Source organism: Mandrillus leucophaeus, unplaced genomic scaffold, assembly GCF_000951045.1.
Source record: "Mandrillus leucophaeus isolate KB7577 unplaced genomic scaffold, Mleu.le_1.0 Scaffold148, whole genome shotgun sequence".
Lineage (NCBI taxonomy): Eukaryota > Metazoa > Chordata > Mammalia > Primates > Cercopithecidae > Mandrillus > Mandrillus leucophaeus.
The window spans coordinates 1,106,590-1,124,521 of record NW_012101454.1 but is presented as its reverse complement, the minus strand read 5'-3'; the positions used below and the strand labels follow the sequence as shown (position 1 = coordinate 1,124,521).

The 17,932-nt window shown below is 35.6% G+C and overlaps 1 pseudogene; it reads right to left on the bottom strand.

Moving 5' to 3' along the window:
- Positions 1-4,564: 4,564 nt before the first annotated feature.
- LOC105535564 lies at positions 4,565-5,107 on the bottom strand (annotated as a pseudogene).
- Positions 5,108-17,932: the final 12,825 nt, after the last annotated feature.

Sequence of the window (17,932 nt, the reverse complement as noted above, 5' to 3'; positions counted from 1 at the left end):
ATTCAGGAGCAGGTTGTTCAGTTTCCATGTAGTTGAGTGGTTTTGAGTGAGTTTCTTAGTCCTGAGTTCTAGTTTGATTGCACTGTGGTCTGAGAACTGTTTGTTATAATTTCTGTTCTTTTACATTTGCTGAGGAGTGCTTTACTTCCAACTATGTGGTCAGTTTTGGAACAAAACTGTGCTGAGTGGTGCTGAGAAGAATGTATCTTCTGTTGATTTGGGGTGGAGAGTTCTGTAGCTGTCTATTAGGTCCGCTTGGTACAGAGCTGAGTTCAATTCCTGGATATCCTTTTAACTCTCTGTGTCATTGATCTGTCTATTGTTGATAGTGGGGTGTTAAAGTCTCCCATTATTATTGTGTGGGAGTCTAAGTCTCTTTGTAGCTCTCTAAGGACTTGCTTTATGAATCTGGGTGCTCCTGTATTGGGTACATATATATTTAAGATAGTTAGCTCTTCTTGTTGAATTGATCCCTTTACCATTATGTAATTGCCTTCTTTGTCTTTTTTGATCTTTGTTGGTGTAAAGTCTGTTTTCTCAGAGACTAGGATTGCTACCCCTGCTTTTTTTTTTGTTTTCCATTTGCTTGGTAGATCTTCCTCCATCGCTCTATTTTGAGCCTATGTGTGTCTCTGCACTTGAGATGGGTCTCCTGAATACAGCATTGCCAATCTGTGTCTTTTAATTGGAGCAGTTAGCCCATTTACATTTAAAGTTAATATTGTTATATGTGAATTTGATCCTATCATTATGATGTTAACTGGTTATTTTGCTCATTAGTTGATGCAGTTTCTTCCTACCATCGATGGTCTTTAGCATTTGGCATGTTTTTGCAGTGGCTGGTACCAGTTGTTCCTTTCCATGTTTAGTGCTTCCTTCAGGAGCTCTTGTAAGGCAGGCCTGGTGGTGACAAAATCTCTCAGCATTTGCTTGTCTGTAAAGGAATTTATTTCTCCTTCACTTATGAAGCTTAGTTTGGCTTTATATGAAATTCTGGGTTGAAAATTCTTTTATTTAAGAATGTTGAATATTGGCCCCCACTATTATTAAAGAGTCGAAAAATTGCAGATGCTGATGAGGTTGGAGAGAAAGGGAACACTTATCCACTGTTGTTGTAACTGTAAATTAATTCAACGATTTTGGAAAGCAATATGGTGATTCCTCAGAGAGCTAAAAGCAGAACTACTATTCGACCCAGCCATCCCATTACTGGGTATATACCCAGATGAATATAAATCATGCTACCATAAAGACACATGCACATGAATGGTTATTGTAGGTCTGCTCACAATAGCAAAGACATGGAATCAACCTCTATGCCCAGCAATGGTAGATTGAATAAAGAAAATGTGGTACATATACACCATGGAATACTATGCAGCCATGGAAAAGAACAAGATCATGTCTTCTGAGAGAATATGGATGGAGCTGGAGGCTATTATCCTTAGCAAACTAATACATCCACAGAAAATGAAATACCACATGTTCTCAATTATGCATGGCAGCTAAATGATGAGAACATAATGACACAGCGGAGAACAACACACACTGGGGCTTATTATAGGGTGGAGGGTGAGAGTGGGGAGACAATCAGGAAAAATAACTAATGGGTACTAGATTTAATACCTGGGTGATGAAATAAGCTGTACAATAAATCCCCATAACACACGTTTATCTGTGTAACAAACCTTCACATGTACCCTGAACCTAAAATAAAAGTTAAAAAAAGAGAGGTGCATAAAACATAATTATAAATCTATTTTAATGGGTATACAAAATACAAAGATAAAATTTTTGATAGTAATAACATAAATAGAGGGGACAGAGCTATAAAGTAATACCATCTTTTATTTGATTAAAATAAATTTGGTATCAATTTAAGACAGATTTTCATAATTTAGGATGTTATATGGAATCCTCATGGTAATTACAAAGAAAATATTCATAGAGTATACACAAAAGGAAATGACAATGAAGTTGAAACATGTCATTACAAATCAATTAAATATAAAGAAAGGCAATAAGAGAGGAAATGAATTATGAAAATGTATAAAACATACAGAAAACGAATAACAAAATGACAAAAGTTGGTGCCTGTCAGTAATCACTTTAAATGTAAATAGATTAAATTCTTCAATCAAAAGAGAGTGGCAGAATGGATTTAAAAACACAAGATCAAATTCTGTGCTGTTTATAAGAGACACATTTTAGACCTAAAGACATACATAGGCTAAAATGGAAGGGATGGAAAAGATACTCACTCATAGAGTCACCAAAAAGGAGTAGAGGTGGTTATACTAATATTATGTAAAATAGACTTTAAGTCAGAAACTCTTAAGACAAAAATGGTCATTTCATAATGATAAAAGTTTCAAAACAGTAAGAAGATGTAACAAGAAGATAAACATATATTCACCCTACATTAGTGTTCAAAATATATGAAGCAAGCATTGACTGAACTGAAGGAAAAATAGGTCTTGAACAGTAGGAGATTTCAATATCTCACTTTCAATAGTAGATAGAATAACCAGATAGAAGATCTATAAGGAAATACCAGAATTGAACAAGCCTATAGCCTAATGGGACCAACAATAGCACAAAATAATTTTGCCAAGTACACATGGAACATTCTAAAGGATAAATCATATACTAGGCCTAAAAAGAAATCTTTACACACTTTTTAAAAATTAGTGATTTATTTTTAATAGTTAAGAGGTTTTATTCTAATAGCAATAAGTACAATGCTTGTTTGTCTAAATGAAAACTGAAAACAAGTATACAAAACAGCTGATTCCTTAGTAAGAGGTTCCATAACACCAAATAGACCAGTTCTGAGGTTTTCCCCCAGACAAATTTAACAGCTCCAGCTTCTTCATTGTTTATCAACATAAGAAATTAAAAAGTCTAGGTCATCTATTTTTTCTTTTTTTTTTTTTTGAGACAGAGTCTCAGTCACTCACTCTGTCACCCAGGCTGGAGTACAGTGGCACGATCTCGGCTCACTGCAAACACCACCTCCTGGGTTCAAGCAATTTTCATGCCTCAGCCTCCCGAGAGCTGCTATTACAGGGACCCACCATCATGCCTGGCTAATTTTTGTATTTTTGTAATTTTTGTATTGTATTTCACCATGTTGGTCAGGCTGGTCTTGAACTCCTGACCTCAAGTGATTCATCCACCTTGGCTTCCCAAAGTGCTGGGATTACAGGTGTGAGCCACTGCACTCGATCAAGGCTATCCTTTTTTTTTTTTTGAGACGGAGTCTCGTTCTGTTGCCCAGGCTGGAGTGCAGTGACATGATCTCGGCTCACTGCAACCTCTGCCTCCTGGGTTCAAGCAATTCTCTGCCTCAGCCCCAGAGTAGCTGGGATTATAGGCGCCCGACACCACGCCCGGCTAATTTTTTTGTATTTTTTAGTAGAGACAGGGTTTCACCATCTTGGCCAGGCTGGTATTGAACTTCCGACCTTGTGATCCGCCCCCCTCGGCCTCCTAAAATGTTGGGATTACAGGCGTGAGCTACCGCACCCGGCCCAAGGCCATCTTTTTTAATAGAATCTTGGATGCTTGCAGTCTGAGTGAGAGACAAGTAAGACGCATATGGAGATAGGGTGCTACTGAGGGCTGTGGATGGAGGTGCACAGTCCACTTGCCTTGCTCTCATTACCACGGATGAGGTCCCAGATATCCCACCAATGTGTCTCAATGAGCACAAGAGTTGGAGACCATGGGCCTGCTCTGGCCACATGCTGACCAAGGGACAGTAGGGCCCTATGTCTTTGAGCAGGCTGCAGGCAGGCAGGTAGGTAGGGAGGTGGCCTGGGGGAGAATGAGACAACCATGGCTTCCAAGACTAGCCCTTATGAACCATGGGAGCGCAGGGACAAGCACAAGGCTATGAGATGCAGGGTAATCTAAGGCCAAGTGCGTCACAGACATCTCCATTGTGACCATGCAGAACTGATGGCAGTCTTGCTGTGCTACCACCTTGTGTTCCCGAAGGGAATAGCCAAGCTGGTAACTAGCATCCAGGCCATAACTGCAAACCCATGCTAAGCAAAGTCTCTCTTCTCTGTGTTGAAGTGTTGACATAAATTTTTAACTATTTTTAAAAAATGCACTGAGTTTGGGTTAAAAACCAACCACCAAAATGGGTATCAATGCAGTTCTGAAGTTAGAGGCATCCCAGCTTTCCCAAATCAGTGACTCTCAGAGGCCAGGTACCCATGAGCCTATGTCCCCTCTCAGCACTGAAGAATGAGTTGATTTTTCTTTTTACAGCAGAAAACAACAACAACAACAAAACCAACCAACCAAACAAACGAAAAACCTGAGTAATATTGCATAGGAGTAGCAGAAACTGCCTCACTGGAAACAGAAACTATTTATATTAAATAAAAAGTCTGGCCAAGGCTATGTATGCCACATTTACAGCACAGTATGATGCACATGGTGACCAAACCACGGAAGCAGGTTCTGGCACTCACACCACAGAGCTTCACATTTGCCACACAAGGATAAAGTGAAGGGGAACAGGAGCAATGAGAGGGACAGGGTGTTGCATTCACTTCTGGTTCCAGAGTTGATTGGACAGCCAGTCCAGTCCTTCACAGAGCCTGTCTCCACTAATGGTATGGGTGGCCTAAATGCACCAGTTCCTGTGGCACAGGTAGTGCAACCCCAGCTCATCTGTGATCTTGGCTGCATTCCTGGCATTGGGGAGGCCCTGCTTGTTGGCGAACACCAGGAGGACTGCACCCAGAAGTCATCCTCAGCCAGCATCCTAAAGAGCTCCTCCCAGTCCTTCTTTCCATGCTATCATTGCTGTCCACTACGAAGATCAGTCCTTGTGTATTCTGAAAGTAGTGGTGCCACAGAGGCCAGATGTTTTCTTCACAGAGGCCCATGTTCCACATGGTTAAGCTGATGTTCCTGTACTCCATGGTTTCCACATGAAGCTTGTGGTAGGGATGGTGGTCATGATGTCACTCAGCTTCAGCTTGTACAGGATCGTCGTTTTCCCTGCAGCACCGAGGCCCATGATGAGGATGTGCATTTGTTTTTTGCCAAAAAGGCTTTCAAAGAGGTTGGCAAAGATACTCCCCATGCTTGTGGACAGCTAGAAGGATGCTGGCCAGGGACACCTCAGTGGCTGCTGCTCTGAGCTATGTGTTGGTTTTGCTCCCTAATACATTTTAAACATGGAAATCATGCAAAGTACCTTTTTCTATCACAATGGAATGAAACAAGAGATCAATAGCAGAGGGAAAACTGGAAAATTCATGAATATATGGAAATTATAAAACACACTCTAAAATAACCAATGCATCAAAAAATTAATAGCCAGGGAAATCAGAAAATATTTTGTGACAAGTGAAAGTGAAAACATAGCACAGCATAATTTATAGAACGCAGTGAAAGCAGTGCTGAGAGAAATATATAGTTATAAATGTTTACACTAAAAAAATCTCATATCAACAATCTAGCTTTACACCTTAAGAAACTAGGAAAAAATGTTTAAATTAAATCCAAAGCTAGCAGAAAGAAGAAAATAATAAAGATTAGAGTAGAAATAGATGAAATAGAAAATAAGAAACAAAATTAATAAAACAAGAACTGGTTCTTTAAAAATATAAACAAAAATTAAGAAACCTTTAGCTAGACTATGAAAAAAATGAGAAGACTAAAATTAGAAATGCAAGAGGGAATATTACTACTGATTTTACAGAATAAAAAAGAATTATAAAAATGTATTATGAACAAAAGTACAATGAATTTGTGTGCCAACACATTGGATAACCTACCCATTCCATATTCTTAGCACAATAGATTATAATTTATTTCCCCAAATATAAATAATATCTTTTATGTTCTCTCTATATATACGCTGTTCTTTTTCTTCTAACACCCTTTCATTGCCTTCCTCATTCACAAAAGACCAACTAATTCTTCATATTTCAGCTAATATGGTGTTTTTCCCTGAAAAATCTAAGTAGAATGAGTAATGAGGGAGAGAATGAAGATATATCTTAGAGAAAAGGGCCTGTAACTGAAGAAGGAAAGGCAAGGGTGTATGTAAATTTGAGCATGAATGGAGGTTGCCCATGAAGTCTTAGAAAAGTTAATCAATTGTAACGGGGGAGAAAGATAGAAAAAGGAAATGGATGGAAATATAGAGGTAGGCAGATGAAGAACTTTTTCTTTGATACTTAGATTTTTTCAATATCATCAATTTTTAAAAATTAGGCATGTGTTTGCATGGTGGGACATGCCTGTAGTTCTGGCTACTTCGGAGGCTGAGGTGGGAGGACTGCTTGAGTCCAGAAGGTCAAGGCTGCACTGAGCTGTGATGGTGCCACTGCTTTCCAGCCTGAGTGACACAGAGAGATCGTGTCTCAAAAAATAAAAAATAAAAAAATTAAGCATATGGAATGGCACTTCTTTCAGATATATGTGTCCAAATGTCTAGAAACAACTGAGTCTCACGAAGTCGAGTTGCTTGTGGGTCTCTACCTCCACAACTTTCACCATACACTTGATGATAAGATAGAAGAAAACGAGCAGTAAAACAATACCTTCATGTTAGTAATTTAGGGACGATGAAAAGGAAGAAATAAAATCTGGACTTTTGACATCTTCTTGACATTCAGGACAGACTTACTAGTAGAATTTTTCCTCTTTGGAGGGATGAAACAAAAATTTAGTCATGTTGAGTGGGTTCAAGCTTCTTGAATTGGGGGAGAAAAGCAAAAACAATGAAGCTGATACATTATCCCGTTGAATTTCTTTTATTAAAGTTTAGAGAATGCCTGTGACTAATTTCTTGGTCTTCACAGACTTAGCATTGTGTGCAGATCAAGCAGCAGAAATGAGGAAAGAGGTACAGGTGGTAAGTCTTGGAAGACAATGAGAAGGTAAACATTGTAGCTTCAAAGGAACTGCGCGCGTTCACAGTGGTGATAAAGCTCAAGGATGACTCCTTCCTACCGTGAGTTAAATGAGGTGTGAGAGGAGAAAAAAAAGTCTCTACTTGGTAGAACAGTGAATGAAGTTAGAGAGAACTAGGTTTTAGTTAAGGCAGAGAAGTGAAGTGTACCTTTTAGAAAAATATTGATTCATTTTCAAGTATTTATTAACATGTGTTCTGTATGAGACCCTGATCTAGATAAACAGATGATATATTTCTTCTCTTCTACAACCTTGCTACTAGAAAATGCATCACAATGAAAGTAAGTCTCAGACAAAATCCCAACAAACTTAAAAACATTTATTAACAAGCAGACACAAAAACAGTCATGTAACCTATTTTTGTAAACTGGAGAGAAGTCCATGTTCTTTGTCCTCACAGTCTCTGATATGCAGATGCAATGATATCCGACAGTAGGAACTAGTTGGATCTGGAAATAATTGCCTATGGGGAATAGAAAATCAGCATTTCTCAAACTATTTGTTGTAATAACCAGGACTTTTAAAATTTCTACCCAATCATAGACCAACACTTTTGTAAAACATAATAGAAATAAAGTACTAGAAGTTTTGACCTCTAGTAATGGTAATGTGGCTATAGTAGACTAGTCTTCCTGATTACAACAAGTATAAACTTCAGACTAAATGTAAAAAGCAATTTTTGAATGCATTGGTGAGTGACCATTGAAAGAAGGGAGGCATACTAAGTGAAAACCACATTTGCTTTATTATTCTGCTGACTATAACTCCTAGTCTGTCTTGCACATGGGCAATGGAGCTTAAGCAGAAAGCTGCAGTTTTATTGAGCTGATGAGTTAAAGGTCAGGATTTGGGGATGACAGAAAAGCTGGAAATTGAATGGGATAGCTCAGAGAAGAACAGGGGACATCCAAATTTGCATACAGTTTCAAATCCTTGAATGAAACCTGAACAACTTATGGTCATAACAACACTTCTGGAGTGATACTTCCAATAGAAATAAAGAAATGGCAGCCTGAAAGAGCTGGTCAGAGATTTTGCAAATTTCCCAGTGCTGGAGAGACAGAGTTTGGAACGGCTGTTCTATCACGTAAGAAAGAATCAGAAAACACCTTGATTTTTCCACTGAAACCCCAAACAGTCAGCCTTAGGAATAAGGATCACATTCTAAAACTAAGGTTTATACCTTAGCACTAAGGGAAAAATGGAAACAGACCCTCCCTAACGAAGTCTAAAATCAAATTTCAACAGGATTAAGATGATCAGTCGTAATATAACTGCACACGAGAATAGACCCCAGAACTTTCCAGAGGAAGATAAAATCTAGAATATGTATAGCATGGTCTATAATGTATACTTTAGAATTTAAAAATTACTAGTCTTTGGACACATAGAAGAAAAAATAATAGTAAATACAAACAGACTTACAGAGGACCCAGATATTGAAACTAACAGAAGATTTTAAAGTAGGAATGTTACATTTGTTTTAACAAATTTGCAGAAAAGGTGGATATAATAGATGAGGATATGGGATATCTTTGGAAATACATAAAATTCAAAAAGAGTCAAGTGGAAGTTAAAAATATAGTATCTGAAATAAAAACATAATTGAATAAAATGAACCTTTTAAAAAAATTCAAAGAAAAAAATCCATTTCCATAAACATAGATCAATAGAATTTTTCAAAGTGAAACAAAAAAGAAAAAAAAAGACAGAAAATTAAAGATCCTCCATGACCCGTGGTACCATATTACATAATAAACACATATAATTTAAGTCCCAGAAAGAAAAAAGACAGAAAATAGAACCAAATAAGTTTCAAAGAATAACTAACAGAATGTTTTCCAAATTAGATTAAAAACATCAACTCACAGATGCAAAAAGCTTACTAAGCATTAAACAGAATGAATGCAGAGAATGCTATAGCTGGACACATCAAGAGTTAGAAAGTTTAAAGGCAGTCAAAGAAAAGGAGATGCATTACACACACATTACAGTGATAGGAAATGGTTAGCTTCTCGAATAAAAAAAAATGGCGGCAAGAAGATAACGGAATGACGTCTTTAAAGAGCTAAAATAAATTTCAACATTTTAATATTTCTGATAATATTCTCTGTTATGAGGTCTATTTTCCCTGATATTGCCATCACTACTCTAGATTTCTGATGTTTATTCTTTGCATGTCATATCTTATGCCAACCTTTGGCTTTTAAATTACTTGGGTGTTTATAATTAAAGCAAATTTCATATAGCATATACCATGTAATAATGGTAAGTGAGCAAATTCACCAAGAAGACATAAGAATATTAAATGTATATGCAGCCAATATCAAAGTTTCAAAACATAAGAAGTAAAGAAATGACAACATTGAAAGGCAGAATACAGAAATCTACAATTTTGTTGGAAGTTTTAATACTCTTCTCTCATTAATTGATTGAACAAGTAAACAGACAGTCCAAGAGGATATACAAGACAAACAATACTGTCGAACTTACTAGCATTCTCCCAAACAATGGCAGAATATATACTCCTCTTCATATACACATAGAAAATTCACCATATGCTGGGCCATAAAACTTGAAGTTTCAGTGGATTTCTAAAGAAAGAAATCACGCAGAGCATGTCTTCTGATCATAATAGAATTAAATTGAAAATCAACAACATAAAGATATATGGATAATTCCTAAATATGTGGACATCAGCACTCTTTGAAATGATTCATGAGTCAAAAATGAAATCGTAGGGTAATATTTTCAACCAAATGAAAAATTTAAATATATTAAAAATTGGGAGGTATGGTTAAAGTAGCATTTAGAGGGATATTTTTAGTTTTATGTGCTTATATTAGAAATAATGATAGGTTTAATGTCAAGAAACTTATATTTCTTACCTTATGAAACCAGAAAAAGACAAGTAAATTAGTCATAATATGTATACAAAAGGCAATAGTAGGCCAGATGCAGTGGCTTACACCTGTAATCCCAGCACTTTGGGAGGCTGAGGCAGGCAGGTCACTTGAGGTCAGGAGTTAGAGACCAGTATGGCTAACATGGTGAAACCTCATCTCTACTAAAAATATGAAAATTAGCCAGGTGTGGTTGTGGGCGCCTGTAATCCTAGCTACTCAGCAGACTGAGGCAGGTAAGTTGCTTGAACCAGGCAGCCAGAGGTTGTAGTGAGCTGAGATTGCACCACTGCACTCCAGCCTGGGTGACAGAGGGAGACTCTGCCTCAAAAAATATAATAAAATAAAGCAGTAATAAAGCTCACAGCAGAAATCCATGAAATACAATACAGACAAATAATAGAGAAAGTAAAAGCAAAGGGCCTTTTTGAAAGGAACGATACAATTGATAGAATTCTATTCATACCGATCTGAAAAAAACAGAAAAAATTACCAATATTAGGAATGAAAGAGGAGACATTACCTAAATATATTACAGATATTTGAAGAATAACAAGGGAATAATATAAACAACTTTATGCCAATATGTTCATCAACTTAAATGGATAAGTGCATTGAAATACACAAAACATCAAGTCTGACTTGAGAAGAAATAGACAATCTGATTGTCCTTGTACATTTTAAATAAATTGAATTTGTAATAAGACCCTTCCCACAAAGAAAACTCAAAGGGCTTCAATGACAAATATAACAAATATTTTATGGAACAATAGCTCTAATCCTAGAAATCTCTTTCAGAAAATAGAGGAGGGAGCTCTCATCAACTCATTTTACGGGGCCAGCATTGTCCTTGTACCAAAACCACACAAAAACATTACAGGCAAACTACAGATAAATATTCTTCATAAATATAGTCACATATCCTTAATCCTTAACAAAATGTTTAGCCCATTTTTGGTTGGATGGGATCATATTGGTTTGTCCAATGATTATGTGTAGAACTCATATATGTCATCTCTCCATTGAGGCATTTATTGTTGATTTAAAGCTCTTGAAAACTGTAAGGGACATTATTCTTGAACTTGAGAATTGACGAATATTTGTGTCCAATAGCCTGCTAGTTATACTCAACCCTAACTATTCATGGATTTTGTATTTGCAAATTTGTCTATTCAATAAAATTTACTTTTAACACTAAAATCAATACTTGTGGCATTTTCATGGTTATTCACAGACATGCATGGAATGGTGAAAAATTTGAGTCGTCTGACATTCATGTTAAGAGCTGAAATCAAACAAGGTGAGGCTTTGCTTTCTTGTTGGGGCTCTCACACTGTCCTTTTCATTTAGTGCCACAGTTTTTTTATGATGTTTATTGGTGATTCTGCTGTTCAGAATCGCTCCTAAGTGGCATAGTGTTGAAGTGCTGTCCAGTATTCCTAAGCACAAGAAGGCTGTGGTGTGCCTCATGGAGAAAATGTACCATCAGATAAGCTTTGTTCAGGCATGAGTCATACTGTTATTAGCTGTGACTTTAATGTTAATGTATCAACAACATATAAGAACACACAAAACCAGATTATGTGATCTGAGAGACCACAATAGGTACGCCCTTATCAACTAAGATAAAACCTAAAGTTAAGGTTATGAAAACAAAGTTACTTATGGGTCAGGATTCAGGGCCCAGCTGGAATGGCAAATTTCTAAATTCCTACGGCTCTAAATTCCCTACAGTAGGAGCTGTTGGACCCCTTCTAACTCTGCTTTGCAACCCAGACCACTATAACTCTGGTTGGACAGAGGACCAACCTTACAAACATTCTTTTATCATAAGCAATTGCAGATCTCAAGTCAGTTTTAGCCAGCTTGTAGCAGCTGTGCACAAACTGTCTTTGAATCCTATAGTTCATCTTTTGATGTAAAGAGCCAACTTCCCTCTCATTTTAATGCTAAAATCCTGCCCCCAAATGAACATGGGATGTATGTTACACATATGTTTACCCATTGCACATACACTTGACTCACTTCATAAATACATATAGCTTTACCCTAAAATCTGCTTACTATATATGACTCCGCTGTGTGAAACAGGCCCTGTGAGGCATAAAACCTAGCCTTTCTCCCCCTCATTGTAGAGAGAGCACTTTCTGCACACATCAGTGATGGTCTCTTCCTGGTTTGCAAACTGATACTTCCAATAATGCTCTCCTTTCTATTATCTAGTCATTCTGGTGGTCTTTCGGATGAAAGTTGGGTATTAATCAATTGACAAAAATGTTGTGACCAGATGCTAGCAGGAACCTAAACTTGTGTTTCCCCTAGGAACAGTTGTTCAATATTTGCTAATGTAGTATTCACAGTGGCTTTATAGAACATGAATACTGTAAATAATGAGAATCAAATTTACTTCTTCTGAGAATCCTTTCATGTCTCACACAAAACATGCTTGGGAAAAAAGCTAACACACTTCTCAGCTGATAAAAATACCCCTCATTTTTTTACATTAGACTTGTTTCTTATATTCAGTAAGGTTGTCAACAAAAAGAGTCAAGCTCCCTAAAACATTTGAAGAGATTTATTCTGAGCCAATTGTGAGTGACTAATGGCCCATGACACAGCCCCACATCCTGAGAACATGTGCCTAAGGTGGTTGGGCTACAGTTTGGTTTTGTACATTTTAGGGAGACATAAGACATTAATCAATACATGTAAGATGAACAATGGTTTGGTCCAGAAAGGCAGGGAAACTCGAAGCAAGGACTTCCAGGTCACAGGTAGGTTCAAAGACTTTTTGATTGGCAGTTCGTTGAAAGAGTTTATCTAATGACCTGTAATCAGTGGAAGGGAGTGTGTTTGGGTTAAGACAAGGGGTTGTGGAGACCAAGGTCCTTATTATGCAGGTGAAGCCTCCAGGTAGCAGGCTTCAGAGAGAAGATTGTAAATGTTTCTTATCAGACATAAAAAGATGCCAAACAGTTAATTCTCTCCTGTCTCAGGATAAAGACCTGGAAAGGGAAGAGGATTCTCTGTAGAGCATAGATTTTCCCCACAAGAGACAACTTTGTGGGGCCATTTCAAAATATGTCAAATAAATATATTTTGGGATAAAATATTTTAATTTCTTTCTGGGCTTGCTATCTGTCATGTTGATATCTTCTTGCTACAAAGAATCTGATTTGTTAGTCTTAAGGTCTGTGTTTTAATGTTAATGCTGATCAGCCATGCCTGAATTCCAAAGAAAGAAGGTAAAATGAGGCATACCTGACATCTCCTTTCCCATCAGGGCCTGAATAGTATTTCAAGTTTACTTTAGAATGCCCTTGGCTGAGAAGAGGGGTCCATTCAGTTGGTTGAGGGGGTTAGAATTTTATTTTCATTTACAGGTTCATAAAATAATCTTAAATGAAGTGTTAATTGATTTTATGAATACATGTATACACTTGTGAAACTACCAACTAGATCATGACATAGAAAATTCCATAATTTTTTCTCATATCCCTTCCTAGATAATATCCTCACCCTGATAAGCATTTTTCTGACATACATCACCATCTATTCATTTTATTTGTTTTTTTGAACTGCATGCAAATGGAATCACACTGCATGTACTCTTTTGTGTCTGGCATCTTTTGTTCGATATGATATCTGTATAACAATAGTTTATTCATTATATATCATTATGTAATATTTTATTGTATAAATTATTCACAATATATTCACTCACTGATAGACATTTGCATTACTTCCGGGGTTCATCTATTATAAATAAAAGTACTTCAAATATTCCTGTGCATGAATTTTCATGGACTTATGCTGTTGTTTTCATGAGTAAATATCTGTGGCTAGAACTGTTAGATCATAGGATAGATAGAGTTTTAGTTTTATAAGACATTGCCAGTTTTCTTAAATGGTTGTAACAGCTTGCTTCTCATCAGCAATATATGAGTCCAGTACTCCATATCTCACCAACATTTGGTATAGTCTTTTTATATTTTAGCCATTCTATTGAGTGTGAAATGTTATGTTGTGGTTTTAATTTGCATTTCCTTGATGACAAATAATATTGGCTATTTAATGATATTGATAAATTAATTTCCTGTTTTTTGTGCTTTAAGAAATATTTGCTTACCCCAATGTTATACAGGTATTCTCCCATGATATAGTCCAAAAACTTTGTTTTATCTTTTAAATTTAGGTCCATGATCCTATAGGGGATCAGAATATACCACCATAAAATATGTCTTTTTGGCATAAAAATTTTTTTGAGCTGAGAATTTTCAGAAACCATAGTCACACTACAAACTCTGAAAACACAGTAGATGTTATCCTTTTGTAAGGGAAATTTACATCTGTAAAGGAAATGAAGATTTCTTTGTAAGAGTGTCTCCTCTCTGCATGAGGAAGACAAAAATGACTAAATCGCTGGAGACTTATCAATAAAGAGAGTAGTCACTTAAATCTGTATAAGAAACCTTACCCTTGTTTACCAAGCTTTTACTGAATACCTTTCCATAACCAGCCTTCCCCCCATGCTTCTTGCTTTATTTCAGTGAGGATGGTATTTAAGTCTTAATTCAAAGTCACATCTTTAAGATTTACAGTAGTCCCCCTATCCATGGGAGATACATTCCAAGACCCTCAGTGGATGTCTGAAACCATGGATAATACCAAAGACCATATACACTGTTTTTTCCTGTACATACATATCCATGATAAAGTTTAACTTATGAATGAGGCACATAAAATATTAGCAGCAATGACTAATGAAACAGAACAATTATAACAAGATACTGTTCACAAGTTTACAGACAGAAGTTTCATTATTACTGTAGATCGTAGCAACTTCAGCATACATTTTTTTTTTCTTTCCTTAAGTCAGTAACTTTCACCTCTTCACTTACACAAGGCACTTTTTGGCTTTCCTGTGGCATATCTGAATTGCCAGCATCACTACTCTTGCACTTTGGAATTATTATTGAGTGAAATAAGGGTCACTTGAGCATAAGCACTGTGAATCATGACAGCTGATCTGATAACCAAGATGGTGCTACTAAGAGACTAGTGTGTGGGTAGTGAAGGTCATTTGGATATGGGAGACAAAAGGATGACTCACTTCCCAGGCATGCCGGAGGAGGATATCTGGCAATTTCACCACACTACTTAGAAAGGTGTGCAACTTGAAACTTATAAATTGTTCGTTTCTGGAAATTTCCATTTAATATTTTCAGACCATGGTAGACTATGGATAATTGAAATTGCAGAAAGTGAAACCACAGATAAAGGAGGACAACTGTATTCGTTTGTCTGGGTATCTCCAACATATACATGAGCTTTACATGTTATTAAACTTCTGCTTGTTTTTCTCTTGTTAATTTGTCTTTTGTTAAAGGAGTCTGACCAAAAATACTACGAAGGGTAGAAAGAAAATTATTTTTCCTTTCTTAACAATCCATTTTAAATTATATTTTAAGTATGCTATGAGCAGGGTTAATTCCTTCCTTCCTCTATATAGTTATCCAGTTGGTCCGGCAATATTATTGGAAAGACAATTTATTTGCTTTTGAAATTGAAGTGAAATGAATTAGTCTTAAATAAATTTGTCACACATATATGCCTTTATCCATATAATTTTCTGTTCCATTGAACTCTTTGTCTATCCTTTGGACTAAAACTATACTGCTTAATTCTTCAACTTTATAGTAAGTCTTAAAATCTGTACTACATGTCCTACACATTTGTCATTATCAAAATTTTCTTGAATATCCTAGATCTTTGTGGTTCTGTATACCTTTAAAATAAACTTTCTAATTCCCTCTGTGAATTTTCTTCTGGCATTTGGATTGCAACTGTGTTAAATATGTAGATAATTTTTCTAATAACTATGATCTTTAAAAAGTCTAATTAAATATCTGTGAATATTTATTTAGCTATTTTAAAAATCTAGATAGTATTTATGGAGCTATAGAGAAATTTTTAAATGTTTTTGAATTTTAGGGATTTGTATGGTTAGGGCTTTCTGAAGCAAAGAAAACAAAACCTGAGCTAAAAAACAAGCCCTGTCAGTTAAATAATAATCGAATCAATAATGAGAATTTAAGAGACTTACCTTCACAGAGGTATGTATATTCATTTCAAGGGATTGAGTTCTGGGCCATGGAGATAAAACCACTGGTTATAAACACAAAGATGCTTGTTTTATCTTCCCTCTAAAGACATTTATTTACATTTCAAAAGATAAATGCTCAAGATCCTTCCCTTTCTCTTTTTGAGGAATATTAACATTAAGGGGCAAAGGTTTTCATTCCCACCCTAAAGAGGAAAAGCTGGACAGCTGTCCCTGTCCTGTAGAAGCTACAGAATTTTATAACTTTATAGTTATAATTTTTTTAAACTTTTAGTTTTTATAAACTTTTTTTAAAAGTTTTAAAACTTTTTAAAAAAAAGTTTTAGTTTTTATAAACTTTAAGTTTATAGCCAATAATATAGATTCTAATACTGGTTTGATTTACTCTTTTCACATCTTCCCAAAAGGAAAATAATTGGGACAAATGGGTTGACGTGGTTAGTGCTATGAGCAGAAAGAGTCTTCCCTCTGTATCCAGGGGTTCCAAATCTACGGATTGCAGATCAAAAACATTTTTTTAAAAAGCATCTGTATTGAACATGCACAGAATTTTTTCTTGTCATTATTACCTAATAGTATAATAACTATTTACATAGCATTTACATTGTATTAGGTATTATAAGTAATCTACTGATGACTTAAATTATATGGGAGGATGTGCATGGGCTATAAGCAAATACTATACTATTTTATGGGCATCTGTGAATTTTGATTTCCACAAGTAGTCCTGGAGCCAATGCTCCATGGATATCAAGAAATGACTGTAATAATCAGTTCCTGCCCTAGAATGCCCATGCCTACTTTTAGGCAAAATGAATAAATATACATACTTCTTGGTATTTTTTTTTTTTTAGTAAAGAGAATTTGCACATCTTTCAATAAATTATATCTGAGTTTTAAAAATTCTAATATTTATTTGCAAATTTATTTTTCCAATAGTTTTTTTGCTGTTTTATAAGAAGGAATATGTTTTCTATTTTGCTATTAATGTAGAAATACAGTTGATTTTTGTGCTTTAACTTGTATCCATCAATCTTACCAAATTCAGTTACTGATTTAATTGTTTCTTTGTAGATTATTTGAGAGATTTCTATGTACAAAAACATGTGGTTCAGTCTCTTTTTCTTTTTTTTATTGACTAATTCTAACACCATATCAGGTAGAATTATGTTTATATTAAGTTGGTCTTTTTCTTGGTTTAGGGAGAAAACATTCAAAATTCCTCATTAGGTATAATGATAGAAATTGGTTTTTTGTAAATATACTTTGTCAAATTAAGGAACTGCTATTGTATTCCTGCATTGTATTCTTCCCTTACTGAGAAATTAATTTTTTTAAACATAAATGCAAATTTAATTATTTAAAATGCTATTTATTCCATCTATTGAAATGATCATTTAAAAATTTATTCTGTTAATGTGGTAAATTACATTGTTTTTATTCTCACATGTTAAACTAATCTTACATTCATAAAGTTTAAAAAATATATTGTATATATTTAATATATGTGATTTTATATAAATAGGTTAATATATGTGGTTGTATATGATTCACTTCCTTAGTAATATATATATAGCTAATGTTTAGTAAAAATATTGCTTATAATATTATTTTCTTAAGGTTCTTGTTAGAATATGGTAATTTGATATCAGAGTTATGTTGGATGCACAGAACAGATTGGGAGGCTTTCCTTTTGTTCTTTTGTGTTCAAGAGTTTGGATAAGGATTTCCTGGGCAGGATGGCTGAATAGGAATAGCTCCAGTCTGTGGCTCCCAGCAAGACCAACGCAGGAGGTGGGTGATTTCTACATTTCCAACTGAGGATTACAACTCCTCGCCAGCAAAGGAACAAAACTGGATGGAGAATGAGTTTGACAAATTGACAGAAGTAGGCTTCAGAAAGTGGGTAATAACAAACTCCTCTGAGTTAAAGGAGCATGTTCTAACCCAATGCAAA